General features: G+C 42.4%; 1 protein-coding gene and 1 pseudogene across 5 annotated transcripts in view; both read right to left on the bottom strand.

Moving 5' to 3' along the window:
• Positions 1-19,888, bottom strand: part of LOC134486747 (uncharacterized) — a 281,727-nt gene that overhangs the window by 37,995 nt on the left and 223,844 nt on the right. The window lies entirely within an intron of this gene.
• On the bottom strand, positions 536-955 carry Eif1-ps3 (eukaryotic translation initiation factor 1, pseudogene 3; annotated as a pseudogene). The gene has a single exon (XR_015686438.1). The product of XR_015686438.1 is annotated as a eukaryotic translation initiation factor 1, pseudogene 3, transcript variant X2 (transcript).

Genomic DNA, 19,888 nt, shown 5'->3' with positions numbered 1-19,888 from the left:
TCAGATCCCTATCTCTTCTCCCTCATTCATCTTCCCTTGCTTGCCTGGGCACCAGGCTAATATTCAAACTTCATGATGCCCAAGCTTTTCTTTAAAATCTTGGTTGTGTCCACTCCAAAGGATGATGCCAGACAATGCCAACATTTTTCTATGTGTCAAGGAAGGACTCAGAAAAAGCTGGTTCAGCTTCTTTCCTAATCTCAAATACACCGGCCTACATGGATCAATCACCACTCTACCAACACCACCTCAGATGTATGCCTGTAAGCTTCACTTTAGCACACACTACCTCCTTTACATGAATCTTCTTCTCTGATTCACAAGTCCTTGTTCACCCTCCAACATCTGGCCCCTCCCATGGGGCAACATTCTGAGATGCAGGTAGAACTGGAAGCTAACATTCTTTTTTTTTCTTTTTTCTTTTTCTTTTTCTTTTTCTTTTTTCTCTTTTCAGTTTATTGCATGAAGGAGTTAACACTAGCCCAAGTTAAAAGCGGACCCCAAATGATTACATTATACAAGCTGTGAGGTTTTTTAACTTGTGACAAGGGACAGAAGGGAAATTCTACTCATTGCAAGGAAATCCTCACTTAAGCTTCAGAGAGCCACAAGCACTTAAAACCCATGAAGCTTCAGCTGATCGTCCTTAGCCAGTCCAATCTCTATCAGGAACTGACATATGTTCTTGTGCTGGTCACCGTGTAGCTGAATTACTTCTCCATATTCTGGATGCTCAATTACAGTACCATTGCAGGCAAATTTCTTCATAAAGGCCTTCACTAGTTTCTTTTTATCATAATCATCAGCGATCCCTTGGACAATTGTAAGGGTCTTCCTGCCGTTTCTCTGTTGATTTCTTATATGGATATAATTCAGTGCCAGCAGGAAGCAGGTCATCACCCTTACTTGCGTCAGCAAAGGGGTTGAAAGAGTGGAGGTTCTGGATAGCGGACATACGATATGATTCCTTTGATATGATTCCTTTTCTTCGGTGGAAACGGCCTGTGGAAGGCGGCTTCGGGAGAAAGGGGGTGGGGGGGAAGGGAGGAGGACGGAGCGTCAGGAAGCGAGGGGGCTCGAGGGGGAGGCAGCTGAGTCCTGGGCGGCGGCTCAGTGACTGGGGCCCGGAAGCTAACATTCTTTTGTTCCCACAGTTCTCTAGGGTAGATGTGCTTCTTTGGTCCAAGGTGGTTCTGTCCTCTAGAAAGCGAGTTCTGAGTTCTGCAATGCAGCCAACTGAGCAGTACTGTTTCTGGAGAAAAGGTTGGGATCACAGCTCCATAGGCCACCCCTCAGATGGACTTGTCTCAGCAAGGCAAACTTTACTACTGCTGAGGGTAAGCTTGCACAAGCATCTACAACGTCCTTTGTCTTTCATTCCTAACATGAGTGGGAACTTGGCTGTTGCACATTGACTGAGGTCTAAACTTAGAAACTATGTGTGATCTGCTGGTTGGAAAAGTAGCTTGAAAGACTGTGTTAGAAAGGGTGGTTGACAAGTAATCATTCTTGGAAGTCATGGTAATGAGTCAAGGCATCAGACATATGGACATTTCAGAGGACAGATTGAATCTAACTGAACACACATATATTGTTTAACTAGGATGGACAGGAGGGGAGACACTGAACTCCTTACACTGTGGTATAGGTAAGCCATCTATAAGAACCCTATTCAAAGGTGGGATGACTATCAAGGGGTGACCAAGACCATTGACCTCTACTGCCTCCACAGAATGTGGGACCACAGTATAGGGTGGCCCTGTGTTAGCCACACTGACACTACTATCATTCAGAGCAGACAATTTCCCCAAGGCAAAGTTTTAAGAGTTTAGGGCTGGAAGAAGCAGCTGAAGGTGACCACTGTTGAGTGACAAGATACTCACAGCTTCAAAGTTCTCTTCCACACATTTCTTGTGAAATACAAAAGGAAAAACAAAAGAGGAAAAGAAGGCTTCTTTTAAGAGAAGACTGGCTAATACCAACTTTACAAAGGGATCAAAGAGAATGGCACCCATAGTGGGACAACCCATGTCCTGTGTTTACCAAGACGTTGTGTTCCCATGGAGATGTAGCACAACTTCATACCTGTGTCATCCCTGACCCACAGGGACAGACAGACAGCCCAAATTTAGAGACATTCTACAAATTAGGTAGTTTTGCTCTTTATAAATATCAAGGCTCTTTACAAATATCACTGTTAAAAAAACAGTAAAATATACAAAGAAAAAGGACTGTAAGAAAGAAAGAAAAAACATAATTTCCTGACATGTATGATCCTGGATCAGAAAAAAGACACATTTTAGAGGACATTACTGAGATTATTGATAAAATTGGAATATGGGTCAGCAAGATGGCTCATTGGGTAAAGGACCTTGCCTCGCAAGATTGTCAGCCTCAGTTCAATCCCTGAAATAGACAAATAGGTAAAAGGAGAGAACTAACACTAAAACACTGCTCTCTACCTCAAAATGTTCACTGTGATATGCATGCCCCATACCACACCACACACACACACACACACACACACACACACACACACACACACACACACACCACCACCACCACCACCACCACCACCAACAACAACAACAACAACAACAGCAGCAGCAGCAGCAGCAGCAGCAACAAAAACATTAACAATAAAAAATAGTGTTTTAAAAATAATACAAATAGGGGTTGGGGATTTAGCTCAGTGGTAGAGCGCTTGCCTAGCAAGTGCAAGGCCTTGGGTTCAGTCCCCAGCTCCGAAAAAAAAGAAAAGAAAAAAATAATACAAATAATATGAATAAGACATTAAATGTCAATGGCACACCAATGTTAGGTGTCTTGTTTCAGTTTTTGTGATAAGGTTATGGGGAAAATACATTTTTGGGAAATACATGTTAAATTATGAAAACGTAAATGGATGTTATACATGAGGCTTACTCATACATGTTTCCAAAAAAGAAATGTTGGTTGTGTATGTATCTTTAAAAAAAGATGTAACATAGCAAATGAGATAAAATGCTAGAGTGAACAAATTTGGATAGACAGCATAAGATCTACTTTCTCTTTAAAAAAAAATCTGTTTTCAATTCAAAAAAGAAATGAAAACAACAGGCTCTAAAAAAGAATGCTTTACATGGGAGACATATAAAGGAGTGATCTGAATTCCACTTGAAGTAACTTAGACCAAGAGTTCAGGCAGGTCTCTCAATAAGTAACTACCAGGAGAATGGCACCATTTTCTTGAACTTTATTTCCTCCAGAAATAATAAAGGCCCACCCTTCTTACTTCTTTACTTCAATGTTTCAGACTCTTTCCCAGACCAGTGTCCATCTTCTCAAGAAGTCAAAACTATAATTTGTCTTCCCATATAACTCCATGAGAACTTGACATATAAAGAAACTAGGAAAATAAAAGGCTAACTGTCCTGTAACTGGCAGTAGTCTGGTGTCAGAACTAGAAATATTAGTGATAATTTTTATAAAAGGCTCTACAGACAGGTTAATGGAATTGTGGGAAAACTGCAGCTGGTATGGGACCACTCTGAGGAGAGTCATGGTAGTGCTATGTCAGCTAGGTATAGAAGTGGGAGTTTGCCAGTTAGATGGAAAGGGAACAATGACATTCTCAAAAGAGTTCAAAATTAGAAAATCTTCAGAACAATTTAAACCCAGCCTTTCTCTAAAACAACCCACACTCATCAGTAATGTGGAACATGAAAATAGAAGGAACAAGGAGACCATAGGAGCCAGACAACAAAGGTTTCATTTGAATATCACAGTGTTTTAGTTAAGATTTTTCTGCTGTAAACAGACACCATGACCAAGGCAACTCTCATAAGAACAACATTTAATTGGGGCTGGCTTATAGGTTCAGGGGTTTATTCCATTATCATCAAGGCAGAAGCCTGGAAGCATCCAGGCAGTCATGGTTCAGGGGGAGCTGAGAGTTCAACATCTTCATCTGTAGGCTGCTAGTGGAAGACTGGCTTCCAGGCAGCTAGGGTGAGCGTCTTAAGCCCACATCCACAGTGACACACCTACTCCAACAAAGCCACACCTAATAATGTCACTTCCTGGGCCAAGCATATACAGACCATCACATAGAATTTAGGCAGAGCAGAGTCTACAGTGGAAGGCAGTCATGTGACCAGATGTGATTTGCTAAGGAAAATTCTTGTTGCCATAGGGAAAATGTACTGAGAGGAGATGAGTGGCAGGGAGAATAGTTAGGTGTGTGCTGCAGTGATCAGAGGATGGGACAGTGATCCAGAACTTGCACAGGGCTGGAAGGGGAGTTTTACTGCCTACTACATTATCTCAAGATGCAAGGCCCAGAATGAAAGTTTGAATTTGTGGAACAGAAGTGCTAGTCAATGAAAGTCATCAGAAGTGATGGAGAGAAGGAAAAGTGAGTTTAAGAAGATTCCCTAAGAACAAGAGGTTTCACAGTGCCCTATGCAAAGGAGACATCATAGTACTTAGCAAATAACAGAATGGAAAGTAAAAATGGCTCTTCTCCTGGCAAAGATGCGTACACAAGCCCAGCTGAGCCACATGAACACCCTCACTAATGAGGATGGTAACAGGAGTATTACGTAGCCACTTCTTACTGGAGGGAGAATTGTTAAGACACCAAACTTCCCAGGCCCATAAACTAAGCAAAATGTACAAGTCTCAGGAAGGTTTCAAGACTTATAAGATTGCCGTGTCTGTGTGTATGTGAGTGTGTCTTTGTGTTTGTGTGTCTCTGTGACTGTGTGTCTCTGTGACTGTGTGACTGTGTATTATATATTAATATCATTATGTATAAATGTCAACAATTTTCTCAGGAGAGAATAGTCTCAAAGTACCCTGCAGACTTTGCAGAGGGCTCCAATTTCAGGAACCATCCTCCATGATGTGGTGGGCTTTCCTTTGAGTCACCCATGCTCCTTGCTCATACTCATACAACCAGCCCTACTAAATTCTTTAGTCACTACTCTGGTCTTGGGTGAAACTATTTCTTGGGTCTGTTGTCAAGGCTTTATTGGGGTAAATAGATGTCTGTTCAAGTTTCAGGAAAAGTCACACAGTGGGGTGTCACCTCTCCCTGCTTATCAGTTTAGTTGCCCAGTCTGAAACAATATTAGCCAGTCAGCCAATGACTGCTGAGTGAGGGGGAACTGCTAAGGGGCTGGTTCTCACCCCTAAGGACAGTAACAGGAAGAGCTCCCAGGCCCCAAGAGGCTGACCCTGATCCTGGTAACCAAGAACAGCACTGAACTTCATTGTGTAAGTACCACTACTGTGGCTGTTCAAGAGTCCCCCCTCCAAGAGCCAGAGGGGCAGGATCATGACTACTAAAAGGCAGATTTGTGCTTAAGTCTTTTCAGGCTGCTGTCACAAAATGCCAGAGTCCATAAGACTTGTTCCTGGCAGAATTGTCTCAGTTCTACAAGCTGGAAGCTCAAGACCAGGGAAGACATAGTGAACCAACAGCTTACTTTCTAGAGCAAAGGGCACACCTTGCTTTGTCTTCACATCCTCGGGGCGGGGGGTGGGGGAGGAGGGACAGACAGCTCTCTGTCTGGGACCCACTTTTCAAACACTAGTCTGACCTCAAGACCTAATCAGTATCCAAAGACCCCACTTCTACAAACTATCTCCTTGGAGGTCAATACTTTAATGTATAGATCTGGCTCAGATGGGCCATGCACCAAGACTAATCCAGGGCCTCCAGAAATTCTGCTTTGTTGGCCTTTGTCAGCCTATAACTACATTCCTTCGTACTTTTAGATATCTAAAGTTTTCTCATCCTGTAAGTGCTTTCTCTCTCTAGTCAGGGAGACAGTTGTCATTCTTTATCCTTAACCACTATCTCATGGTAAAGAGAAACATGTTATGGAAAGTTGACCAAATGCAAGACAATAATAAAAGAATACCTAACATGTGTTTTTTGACATATTTGTGTACGTGAGACAATGAGACAGTACCTGTGGTATTGAAAAGAATCTTTAGTCACTTAAATGTAGACTGACCTGTCCAAGTTTACACATGTGACAAATACTGAGTCAGGGTTTGCTGATTGTCCAACCTGCCAGGGACAAAAGAAAGGTGCACAGAGTCCTTCAAAGTACAAGGGCTCTGGGCTCCGGACACCTCCTTCGGTTTTGAGTGTTCAGTTCTGTGATCTCAACTGAGTTGCTGAAGCAATTAGTGCCTCTGTTTCCCACATCTTAATAAAACATGGGTGATAGGAAGACAGACCCCAGCTAGAAACTGTCGTAGGGGTAGAGGGAGTTAAGTACACTCACAAACACCTGTGCTGTGTGCCTGGATGCACAACTGGACCTCTCAAACATTTCATACCCATGTGCTAGCCCGAGTCTTATCACCACACACACTCTCTCTCGGTGGGCCTGGGATAAGCCTAACATTCTGCATGTCTGTCAAGCTGCTGATGCTGGTGCTGTGGGCTCACAGACCATTTGCTGAGTCATTAAGATGCAGAGCTTCTGGGGGTGGAAAAAACAAAACCAATATTCCTGTCTACCACTCAACCTCATACAGAAGATGTCTCCACTATTTAAAATGATGTTGCTTTTATCGCTGTAGAATATGCTAACTGAGCAGAAGTAAAGTAAAAAGGATATATCTATAATAGAATTCTACAGTGTTTAAATATAGCCAGACAAGGAGGAATGATGGGGCCTATCAGATAGAAAATGGGGCATGGAGAAAAGACACACTTGTTAGAAAGTATTAATAGAGGATAGGTCTGGGGATGGAATTAAAGCTCTTGATTTTTTTACTCTTTATAAGAATTTCAGTTTATCCATATTTTACCATCATCATGCAGTCCTTTTATAACATTAAAAAATGTATTTCCAACAATACATGGATTCTCCCATTCCTTAAAAAAGAAAAAACAAAAGAAGGAAATATGCCTGTGTGTCACTCATCTATAATCAAGGTTGCAGCTCCTAGGGACAGGATCCTTGTCTCCCACTGAGGAGGGGGAAGGTCAGCAGCTGAGGAAAGCCTCAGTCTAGGCTGCTGCCACCTCCCTTAAAAGATGTTCCCAGCCTCCGCAGACTTTTGCCACTGACCGTACAGCTTCTGGGGCACCAGTGACAGGATGGGAGGTGACCCTGAGCCCTGGAGTAAGGCCAAACACTGTCATTGAACTGACTGTGTGGCTGGAGGCTGGAGCAGTGCCTGTCGACTCTCTGACTGACAGCCCCTAGATTAGCATTCCTGCTGAGTCCTCTGGCTTCTCCCCAGGGCTCCTTCCCTCCACACCAGGCTGTCTCACTCTCTCTCCTCTAAATAGTTTATTTAAGCCCTGAAGATGTTGTCCTTAATAAGTCCTTCCTTCTTTTCCCACAGGGACATACTCACCCTGATGAATCTAATTTTTAAATGGCAAATAGGTAGGAATAGGGGACAGGCCCATGGTGGACCTTGTAGCACACAGCACTGGTCATTTCCTAATGTGAATTTGGGAAGAACTCTCTGACCTTACCCACAACAGGGTCCTGTTAGCAGAGATCTAAAGGGGAAGAGTGTTTATCCAAGAACAGGCAGGCTCTCTGTTTAACCCAGGACCACAGCCCCAGGTACATACACTGTCTTTTCTTGGGAACCTGACACTAGAAATGATGGGCAAGGCCTGTGTTAACATGGTAAGTATTACTGAGGAGGTAAAGTTGGCACAGAGGGTCGGAGTCTCGGATTCTAAAGAAATTTAGGTATTTACTGATGAACTAAATTTTTACCTTGATTTTTTTCCCTTAGGCTTGCTACACAAAAAGAGTGAGCAACGTGCTAGAGTTTACTCAAATTCACCCCCATGGATCTCCAGCCTCTTACAGTGTGGGGCAGAGAAAGTAGTGACCCGTTGGGGAAGAATGGTCGGATAGCTGACCAGGTACATGAACAGATGACCTGGCCTCACAGGATACTGAAGGAAAAACCCCTGCTTCAGTACTTTCTTAAACACCCAGACATATGACCATCCCCAAAAGAGTTTAAAACACACAGCATAACTGCCATGGCTGACGCTTTTCTCACAGACCACAATGGATGACTTTTAACCCCCAAACAGAAAGGCTATGGAATAGCAAAACCAAGCTCTGAATAAAGGGTTATCCACATACCTTAATAACATTAGAGAGAATGGACATCCTGAGGCAAGGCTGGTGGCGACAGGCTGAGGCTGGAGACATAGCCTATAGAGGTCACCATTTTTTATATATAAAAAAATCTAAAGTCTAGCCAGTAGGATCAAAGCCTCCTCCTGGCTACTGCAGAAGACAGTCTCCTTCTTGCCGCCTTTGGATCAAGATGTAGAACTTTCAGCTCTTCCAGCACCATGTCTGCCTGCGTGCATGTTTCCACACTATTCACCATGATGATAATGGACTGAACTTCTGAAACTGTAAGCCAACCCCAATTAAATGTTTTCCTTTATAAGAGTTGCCTTGATCATGGTGTCTGTTCATAGCAATAAAACTCTAAGACAGTCACCATGGGTGTCATAATGCAAGGCCTTTTCTGACATATCACACACACACACACACACACACACCATGCTTCTGTAATGCTGGCCAAGGAATGGCGAAAAATCTCCCATTTCCCCCTACCTCTTTCCAGATTTGTCCTCATAGTGGCCACACAGAATCTAGATCCCCTCGTTTTCTGAGCTTGGTGTAGTGGTACCTTTCACCTTGGCTCTATGACTATTATCCAGATGGCCCTACTTTTGAAGGAAACATTCTTGATGCTAAGAGTCAAAGGAACCCTCAGAGGATATTTGCCTGTTGTTCTTCCTCTGGGAAATGTAGGCTGCCCCTGAACAATCCAAGGCAGATGGGAACCTGTCCTATTTTTAAAGAACTATCTACAAGATGTGCCACCATCTGCTTAGGTAGTAAACTGTATGTAAAGATCTGACCAGGCCGGATAGGAGAGTGCTGTACCACCACTGGATTTGTCAATGGGGGGAAAATGAATCTCTCTAATTGGAACCGTACTGTCTAGTCTATAAAACACTCACTACAGAGATTTTCCAGTTCTCAAGAAGCTTATCTCTTAAAAAAGCAGTTGTAGTTTTAGTTGAAGCGCTGGAGATGAAGCTGAGTTACAGCCCAGCCCTTTGGTGTCTGAAAGAATGTCTCACTATACAGCTCAGGCTGCCATCAGATTTACTCTGATACCCAGGCTGACCAGGAACTCATGATCCTCTTGCCTTGGCCTCTATAATGGGCCACCACATCGGGCAGGCAGATTTTAAAATCTCCAAGATTTTCAGTGAGTGGGTCTGGGACATAAGCTGCATGGTTGTGAGATAATTCACAGATGATTCTGAAACCTATCTACTAACAAATCCTGGACAACCTCAATTCATTGCTGTTCATGGCCCTGAAAAATTGGCCAAAGCCCTTATCTCTAGACCTCGTGGGTGGATAGGAAAACTAAGACTCACAACACCAAAGTAGCTTGTCCAGTACAACACATTTAGCTAAGAGAACCTCTAGGAACTCAATCCCAGTCTTCCGATCTGCTGGTCAGTATCTCCACCTCAGTTCCATTTACACTAGAAGCAGGATGGGAAGGCCCATAGAAAATTCCATAGCAAAAAAAAAAAAAAAAGAAAAAGAAAAAAGAGCCATGAGCCAGGAAGACCTTAATTAATGAATTTAACAGGTTCGTAACATGAAACATCACATCCAAGTTTCAGTCACTGGAACAACCAAGGTGATTGCAGACAGGATGCCACTCTCTCTAGTCAGAAGCAGAACAAATTAAAGACCAGCCCAGCCAAGAGTGACAGTGAATGCTGAACCTCTTTAAAGCCATTCCCACACTTTTCTGATGGCAAAAAGAGCCTGAGGCTGTACTTCAAGTCAATTTTTGTAAAATTAGAAAGCAGAAAAAGAAACACCACAAATAACATCCGAACAATGCCTAGATAGCATCTCCAGGTGAGGGAACTGAGAAACCATAGCTTCAACAGGTCCACGGGAGAGCCTCACTGTAATGGCTACTGTTTGCACCACTGTGACAAAGGATCTGGCAAAAGCCACTTACAGAAGGGAACATTTACCCTCTTTCATAATTTAAGAGGCACAGTCCATCATGATGGGGAGAGGCATGGTGGCAAGAAGTGACTGTTCACACTGGGTTCGCAGTCAGGAAGCAGAGGGTGAGAAGGAAGTGGAGCTGGACAACACAACTTCAAGCCCCACCCACAGTGAGCTACTTTCTCCATCTCCTGAAGATCGCACAGTCTTCCAACATGGCCACCAGCGGGGGGCCAAATGTTCAAACATTCAGTGAGTCCATGGAGGATTTCACATTCAAACCTCAATAGCCACCATTGTAGAAGTATAAGGGACAATGTTCTGGGATAGTAATGGTCAACAAGGCATGAGACATGTTCATGTACAATGAGTCTTGGCTCAGCACTTTATCCTTCTGAGTTGTCTCCAGTTAGCTAGAACATCTTTCTAGAGCAGAAACCATTGGCTTTTCCTGATGGTGGTGGTGGTGGGTAGACTGTGCATCTGAGGCTGTGAAGTAGCACCTTAGCCCCTGTACCTAGAGGCTGACAGTATTGTACATTTAGTAGTAGCAACTAAGAATACTCCCAAGACAGGCTTCTTACACTAGAGGGTGGGGCTGCCTTGGTGGAGAACCAGGAAAGCATTGGTCTACTGGAAGGTGAGAGGCCTTCTTGTCATCTGCTACTGGCAAAGACCCCACAGAAAGTTTGCCAAAACTTCCACTCCTCCATACGTGACAAAAGGACAATTTCAATCCTGTACCTACATCATGAAGACAGATCTGATTCCAAAGTTGAGGATGCAGATCCAGGCATCCAAAGGCAAAGAGACTCAGCCAGATTCCCCAAATACCCCAAAGTTCACACAACAATAAAGCTGTTCCAGTTCCTTCTCTGTTTCTAGCATCAACTTCATGACCCAAAACAACCTGGAGGAGGAAAGGGTTTGTTTTGCTTACAGATTAGTCCCAAGGAAAGCCAAGAATTGAAGGCAGGAACTGAAGCAGAGGCTGTGGGGAAATGCTTCTTACAGGCTTATTCCCTCTGAATTTCTCAGCTATCTTACTTATAAGTCCGTGACCATCTGTATAGGGAGGGAACCACCCACAGTGGGCTGGGTTCTCTCACATCAATCAGCATTAAAAAAATAATAATAGAAATAAAAAATAAAAAAAAAAAAAACAGTGCCCTATAGACATGTACACAGGCCATCTGACAACTTCTCATTTGGGGGTTCCTGTTCTTAGTCAAGTTACCATGTGGAGTGGACTCACAGAAGTCACCATGCCTTCCCCACCATGATGGATTGTGTCTCTTAAATTGAGCCCAGGTAAACTTTTCCTTCTGTAAGTGGCTTTTGCCAGATACTTTGTCACAGCGGTGCAAATAGTAGCCATTGCAGTGAGGTTCTCCCATGGATCTGTTGAAGCTACAGTTTCTCATTTGGAAGTCCCTTTCAACAAAACGTCATTAAAAAAAAAAAAAAAAAAAACAAAAAACAAAAACAAAAAAAAAAAAAAAAACGCGCTTCCTTGATGCTTTCCAAAGCAGATAGCCACCAGAGCAATCACTGTAGATTCTACCCAGGGCATTAGCCACTGCCACTGTGACTCTGTGACTCTGTGTCCTCTCTATTGGTCCCTAATTCCTTCCATTCTTCCCTGAGAGGACAGAGAGGGGGTGATAAAAGGGATTCCCACAGGCCCCCACAAGGAAGCTATTTCAAAGAGACTATCCTCTGGTAGCACTGTGCTGACTCACCCACTCTCCCCTAACCTCCCCCCTTCTCAAGTGCTGAGCTAACACACTCAGTGACCCTCCAACAACAGTGTCTAGGAGGTGTGGGGGTTAAGGTATCAAAGTCCTGCAAAGTAACAAGGCCTTGCACACTGTTCGTGGTGGGGGGAAAAGCGGGGAGACTGTGATATCCCAGTGTTAAAAATTAACCAGCCTTTTAGCAGAGCCTGCCTACAAGTGCAACTTTCCTAAACAGGGCACCTGGGAGCAGAGGGTTTATGAATAGATTATAGAGCACACGACTGTGTAGAATGCAGGTGATCCAAGTAACACAAACACACAAGAACAAAGCCCATCCTTAGGCCAGCTTAACTTATACAGAACGCATAGTAGGCCAGACACAGTCGTGACTGTTCACCCACGTATCTCTCACACTAACTCCAAGAAATCAGTATTAGCATATAATTTTAAGTGTGGAAACGGAGGCTTTGAGAGTTAAGCAGCTTACCAGAGGTTCATAATTCTTGAGGAGGAAAGCTGGGAATCAAATCCAAGGATGGTGGGCACCTGGAGTTTGGTGTGGATTGTGCCCATGACAGATTCAGTCCCTCCCCACACCCCAAAAGCCCAGAACACTGAACAAAAGAAGCACTCTGTGGAAGTAGGGAACACACGAGCTTTGAATTCAAGTTGTCTGCAATAGGAAGCCTGGCTCCTCCAGCCATGTGGTTACAAGTCATTTAGCTTCCTTAAGCCCTAGTTTTTTCAACAGTAAAAATGTTTTATGCAATTATGCAATTATTTTAAGGAAAACATGAGCTGGGATCCAACATGAAGCATCCATATTGTTCTGGGCATTTGGCAGTTCTTCAGTGAACATGTTCTTGACTCCTATCCTTGTTCCTAGTTATAGACCTTGCCTTTAGACCCAACTTCATCCCTCCTGTACTACATCCAACCTCCAGACCCAGCACAGTGCAGCACATCTTGCAACAGGGCCCAGCCTGGTGACTTCACCTTACCTTCCTTGCTGCACCCTCCCCAATCTGCAGATCTGTCCCAGGTCCCAAATCCACTGCCCCAACTTAGTCTGGTTATCCCTTCCCACACTGTCCCCAGCCTCCCAGCTTGGACCATGATGCACATCCTACAGGACAATCCAGCCTGTTCACCTGACTTAACCCCTTCTATGCCATATCCAATTTTCAGGCCAACCCAAGCAACACATCTGTGTTATCCCCAGTCTTCTGTGTTTACAGTAGACCAGAAGTAACAACTAAGTACACATGCTCAGATTTGGTCACAAAACCACATGGAATACAGAAGATCAGACCCCCAAATCTATCAGTCCTATAGAAATGCTCTCCAATGAGGATTACACAGATGAACCCCAGGACACAGGATTTAAAAGAATAATCACAAATACCATCGAAGAATTTAGGAGTTTAAAAAAGCCACAGTGAATCTACTCAATTAACTTGCGAATGAACTTAATGAGAATTAATTCCTGAGTGATGCCCAGGAAAACACAAACATAAGGCTGAATAAAATAATAATGATAATCCAATAAAAAGAGAAATGAAGATGGAGTTGAAAACCTCAGCAACCCAACTAGAAAATTCAAGAGAAAGTCTTAAAAGAAGGATGGACCAAGTACGTGATGGAATGTCAGGAGTCCGACTATACAAACGAAGACTATGAAAACATACAAACATAGGAGAGGAACATACAGAAACTATAGGATACCACGAAAAGACCAAACCTTTTAACTTTAGTAATAATGAGGGAGACAAATCCCAGGTCAATGGCATAAAAGCAGATCTTCAACAAGATTGTAGAGGAAAGCTTTCCCAAACTAAGAAAAGACATGGCCATACAGATACAAGAAGCACACCGAACCCCAACTAGCCAAGAGAAGAAAAGGAAATATCGCACAGTATATCCCAGTCAAAAGACTAAATATTCCAAACAAAGAAAGACTATTGAAAGCTTAAGAGAAAAACAAACAAGAAAAAAAAAAAAGAAAACCAAGTCACCTATGAAGGAAAGCCACCAAAATTCTCAAGGGAAGCTATAAAAGTCAAAAGATCTGGAGCAATGAACTCCACCTTCTAAGAGACCTCAGATGACAACATAGACTATGGTAACCTGTGCTATGACTGTACAGTACTGCTGCCTACCCTGCTAGACAGCAAAATAATCTGTCATAATTGAAGGGAAATAATTTTCTTTCCACAGTGCAAACAGACAATAGAATTCATACCCAGAAGACAAATCCTAAACTGAATGTCAGAGGCAATGTTTCGGACTGAAGCAAAAAAATAAACACAGCAGAGAACTGTAGAGGAAAAGCAAATGTAGCTATAATTCCTGAAACACAAAAGTACAACTAAAAATAATGAGAAAAAAATGAATAGCTCTAATCAACACACATGTTTCAATAATAACTTTAAATACTAATGGCCTCAAATCTACAATCAAAAGACACAGGCTAGTTGTTGAATGGATTAAGAAATAAAACCTATCTTTCTTTTGTCTACAAGAAAGCCATTTTAGCTTTGGCATCCCCTTAGGGTAAAAAGACTGACAAAAGTAATCAGTCAGTAAAAGTCAAATGGGACCAGCAAAGAAGCGCGTATTGCTATCCTAACATACAACAAATAGACTTCAAACTAAAACTAATCAGAAAAAAGGTAAAGAAGGACAATTTATCCTAATCAAGGGAATAGTTAACATTATCTACTCTAATAAGACATCATCATCCTAAACATATATGCATATAGACTCCGGTGTACTCAGTTTCTAAAAGTCATATTACTGGAATTAAAGACACATATTGACATTAACCTATTAATAGAAAGTGATCTCAATACCTTCTATCTCCAATAGACAGATCATCTAGACAAAAATTAAATAGAGAAAATCCATATTAAATGGCATCATACAACAAATGGACTTAAAATATCTATAGAATATTCCATACAAACACTATGTATATATATATATATTTGCTTTCTACTCAGCAGACCACATTCTGGGACATATTTTTTATAATTCAGAAATATTGAAATAACTCTGTATCTTCAGACCATAATACAATAAAATAAATCTTTAGCAAACAAATCTCTAGTAAGTACATAAACTCATGGAGATTAAACAATTCATTACTGAATGACAGATGGGTCAAGGAAGAAATCACAAAAGAAATGTTAAAATTCCTGTAACTAAATGAAAACATGGCCAAACCTCTGGCTTACACTAAAAGCAATCCTTTGCAGAACAATTACAGCTCTAAGTGCCTACCTTAAAAGATCAAAAAAGACAAAAACAAAACAAACCCAAACCCAGTAGATAACAAGAAGTAGCAAAAAGTAAAAATCAAAGTAATTTATAGGAACCAAGAAAACAATACAAGGAGTCAATGAATCTAAGAGTTGTTTCTTTGAGGAGATAAACAAGATTGACAAACCCTTAGTCCAACTCAACAAAAGACAGAATGAGCTAACCCAAACTAACAGAATCAGAAATAAGCAGGCAAACACAACAACAAACACCAAAGAAATTCAGGATATTATAGGAGAAAACTTTAAAAACCTGGTCTTCATCAAAAACCATTAATTTAAAAAAATCTAAGAGAAATGAATTAGTTACAGATTCATTCAAAGCACCAAAGTTGAGCCAAAAAGAGATCCAACAACTAAAATAGACCCATGACAAATGAGGAGTTTGAAACAGTAATAAGAAGCTTTAGGACTATAAAAATCCCAATCCCAGATGGACTCACAGCAGAACTCTACCAGACTTTCAGAGAAGATCTACAGCTAATACTTCTCAAATTAGTCAAAAAATAGATACGATACAGAAGGAGCACTTCCCAAACCCTTCTGTAAAGCCAGTATTAATCTGATACCAAAGCCAGATAAAGACACAACAACAACAAAGAAAATCAGAAGTCAATATCCCTGATGAACATTTAGATGTTTTAACAATATACTTGGAAATAGAATATAACCATGTATCAAAAAATTTATCCACCATGATCAAGTTGGCTTCATCCCAGACATGCAGAAATGATTTAATGTACCTAAGTTATTCAATGAAAAAAGTTACATAGTAGACTTAAAGACAAAAATTGCAATTGCCCTGCCTGCCTCCCAGGGGTTGAAGGTAAGTTCCTGTTGCTGAAGATGCTGTGCACTTCAGACACGGGATTTGGAGGAACGGAGCTAGATCTGACTCGAAAGCCTCATCTCTGAGGACTAGCTGTCATAGCATGGGTGTTGTGCAAGTCTCCCATGGAGTGTCCCATAGACACACTAAGCTGTGAAGCCTATGAACCAGAACAATGACCAGCATGGCAAGGTATGTGCAAATGTGCAATGCTGACACCCATATCTTGGCAGTGACCAACACCTATCTAACTGGACTTAAGGACCTCTCAATAAGAAAGAGATCGTGAAACCTGGCCAAATACCTGAGGCTAGTGAGGTCATGGAGGACAGTGAGGAACCTAGTACTGCCATTATTGACCAGCGTGAGTCCTAACTGCATTCTAAATACACACACACACACACACACACACACACACACACACACACACACACACATCAGCCTAGTTCTCACACTCTATCAAAATGGCTTCTCCTTGCCACAGACTGAGCCCATTACAGAAAGCTACAACTAGTCCAAGTGCAGAGAACAGTGGATCCTGGAATCTCAGGAGCTACACCTACAACACAACTCCTATGCCTAAGGCATGGAGTGGAAAGATTATAAAAAAAAAAATAACTGGAAGACCAGAAAGTTTGCTGTGAGATGCTGTCTCGTAGAAATGACAGACAAGCTGCATCCACAATACTTCAACAATATGGCTGCCTAAAGAAATCATGAACAAGAACAATACCTAAAATAGACAACCTAACACGGGGGCAAGGAGGTGGCACAATCCCCAACCTTAGACAAATAATTACAGGCCAGTAAGGAATGCTGAGAGTAAGAGAAAAAGCCTTCCTCGGGGGAAAAAGGCCCAGCCCTTTTTGGTTATCCAATACCAAGTAGTCAGCTCTAAAATCAATACTAAATGAACAATGTAGGTTATATTTATATTCGTGTGTGTGTGTGTGTGTGTGTGTGTGTGTGTGTGTGTGTGTGTAACAATAACGAAGATAAAGAGTCCATGACCTTGGGAGAGAGCATGTGAGGGAGTGACATGGGAGGGATTGAAAAAAGAAGAGTGAAAAGAGAAATAATAATAATTATATTTTAATTTTTAAAAGAAGACCTTGTCACTGATTGCTGTACAGAAGAAGCCCCTCTCTCCCATCAGAGGGCACCTCCTCAGCTGTTTCCCAGAAGACAGTCTGGCATCAAAGGCTGCTCAAATTCAGGCTGATGGACACTCAAACCAAGGAGCTTATGATCTCTGTATTAAACTTGGCCCCATCACCTTCTTGCAACCCAGATTTGAGTAGCTGCTATACAGCAAAATGTTCTAAGCCACAAGTACCCCAGTGAACAACACATAGATCACATCTCCCAGAGAGCACACTTCATAGACTTGACCACCCCTAACATACCTCCGGGGTTCTGTCCCAAGGACTATTTTGGTCCTGTTGTATGAGTTGAAGATACATGATTGATAAACATAAAACCTAATGTCTACCCTGAAGGCCATCCATTCAGGGGTTTAGGGGTTGTAGTGTAATATGTAATATATTATCTCACGGATGAAGCCCTCATCAGTCATGGAAGTGAATGTCTTTGTGCAGGAATGCATATCATGTCCTGTCTCCCCCAACTCCATTCCTTCAGATCTGTATTTAATACTTCTCTGAGGCCGGCCACGTGGTCCCTCCAGCATCAGGTTCTTGTCCCACCATGTCTGCCTTTTTAAGGAATTGGTGGAAATGAGGCAATGGGGTAGAAACCAGAGCTTTCTGGGTATGGGACTGTCACTCTTGTAGCCCAGTCTAATTTCTACTGTGAGAGTCAGGGAGAGGTGACACCCTGGGAAGCAGGCACTGAGTCTACAATCCAGCCTCCTTTAGAAAATGTAGCACCTTACTCTGCTGACTCCTGATGTCGTGGATACAGAGAGGTGTCATTCTTTGCCTTGGGGAGAGAGAGGAATTGAATCAAGAGGCACCACGTGGATCATCTTAACACTGCCTCCTATATTTAAAAAAAAAAAAAAGAAAAAAGAAAGAAAGAAAAGCATCCCACCAAAGTGGCAGCCGGCAAATTAATTGTTTTCCTGATTAGCAAAAATACAATTAAGCCCCAAATGCTGCCGCTTGGGGGAAGGTTATTTGCATTTTTTTTCTGGGGACTGTTCTGGCCACTGAGCAATGACAGCTTCATTCTGATCCCTACATGACGGGCCAAGAGAGAGAAATAATACCACAAACTCATTATGGCCACACTATCTAATTCTTCCCCAGGGAAACCAAACCAAGTCTCAGTCAGACGAAGGGGCATAAAGGCAAGCAGGAATATTGTCACTGAATAGCAATGACAGCAGTGAGGGAGTGGGCAGAGAGCAACAGACACACATTCCCAGGGTGTGGGTGAGGTGACAGAGGCCAGCAGGATGGCTGCTGACTTGTGGACAATAGAGGTCAAATGTCAAATGACCTCAATCTGCTCTGTGCAGAAACAACATACCCTGTCAGTGAATATTCCCTGACTTAGGAAAGAATTAAAGAGGGCAGAATAAAGGGAAGGAAGGAGGAATGAAAGGAAGCAGGGTGCAATGGAGGGAGAGCTGATCAGAGGAGTGGATGGAGAGAAAGAGGAAGGCCATGACTGAGGCATCTTCATGGAAATGCATGCCGGGAAACAGAGCCTAATACCCAGTTCTGAACATAACAATAATAATAACAATAATGCTTCCCACTTATTGTCTGCTCTCTGTCATGCCTCCCCCAACAAGGCCACGCCTCCTCCAACAAGGCCACGCCTCCTAATCTTCAAATATGTTAGCCTATAAGAACCATTCTCATTCAGAACACCAAGCCTTTTATAATGGACTATATCCTAACATTTTTTTTTAAATTTAGAGAATACTTTATTAGTTTTTGTAATCAAACCCACGTAGATAAGACCTTACATATTTAATACAGTGTGTTACCCCTGTACAAATGTTATATCCTAAAATTTTAACCCAGAATAAACCAACTCTTTCTTAAGTTGCTCATTGTAAGACATTTTACCACAACAATGAGAAAAAGAACTAACAGAGCATGTATAGTGCCTTGCCCATGCCTCTCTGATGAGATGCTACCGCCCATTGGTACTTGTTGGTACTTCTCCGTTATCAGACTGCACTCCATACCTGTATTCAAGTAACTCTCATTTTATTTAACAGTGGCCCCAAATCACAAAAGTGGTGATACAGAGGAGGCACCAAAGCACACGACATAGAAGAGTCACTCAGCTCTGGTACTTCGTGGCAATGCTCCAAGTAATACGGGAAAAACATAACATGTAAGAGGCTTGGTATTATCTTAAACCTCAGGCATCGACTGAGGGTAACTCCTCTATGGGCAAGAGCTACTATTATAAGTGCAAAAATAAATATATATCAAGAACAATTTTCCTTCCTCCAAGAGGGAGGGGTGGAGACAAAGTACGTGTAACAGGAAGCTGATTCCTTCTGTTCTCTGTCTTACCTCCTCCGGGGACAATCACAATTCACGGAGCTCTAAGACAGGCCATGCATTGCTGTGAGCGAAGTGGGTGCTTCTAGGCATTGATAAGTTGGGATCCAGGGGAACACTGGACTGTGCAAACAGCTTGTCCATTGTAGAAGGTAACAGCTGTTGTCTCACCCACCTCTGTCCAGCACTGACATTAGGAATATGTTAATAGAAGGTTCTGGAAATATTCTAAAAACCATGAAAAATGGATAGGCTCTTGAAGGCAGGCTTGAAGAAAGACATCATCCGTGGAGGAAAAGGAAAATGTCTTTTCCACCTTTACTCTGAGGGACCTGTGGGAGAAATCCCATCCCAGAGTCCCTTTATGCCCTAAAGGGGGCATCAATTCACACATGGCTGCTGTCTTCACCCAACCTCCACCAACCATTTGTCACATCATCGTCTAGGAGCGCATGATCTC

The sequence above is a fragment of the Rattus norvegicus genome, chromosome 4 (assembly GCF_021556685.1).
Source record: "Rattus norvegicus strain SHRSP/BbbUtx chromosome 4, alternate assembly SHRSP_T2T, whole genome shotgun sequence".
In the NCBI taxonomy this organism is placed as follows: domain Eukaryota; kingdom Metazoa; phylum Chordata; class Mammalia; order Rodentia; family Muridae; genus Rattus; species Rattus norvegicus.
This window is presented reverse-complemented; position numbering and strand designations above follow the sequence as displayed.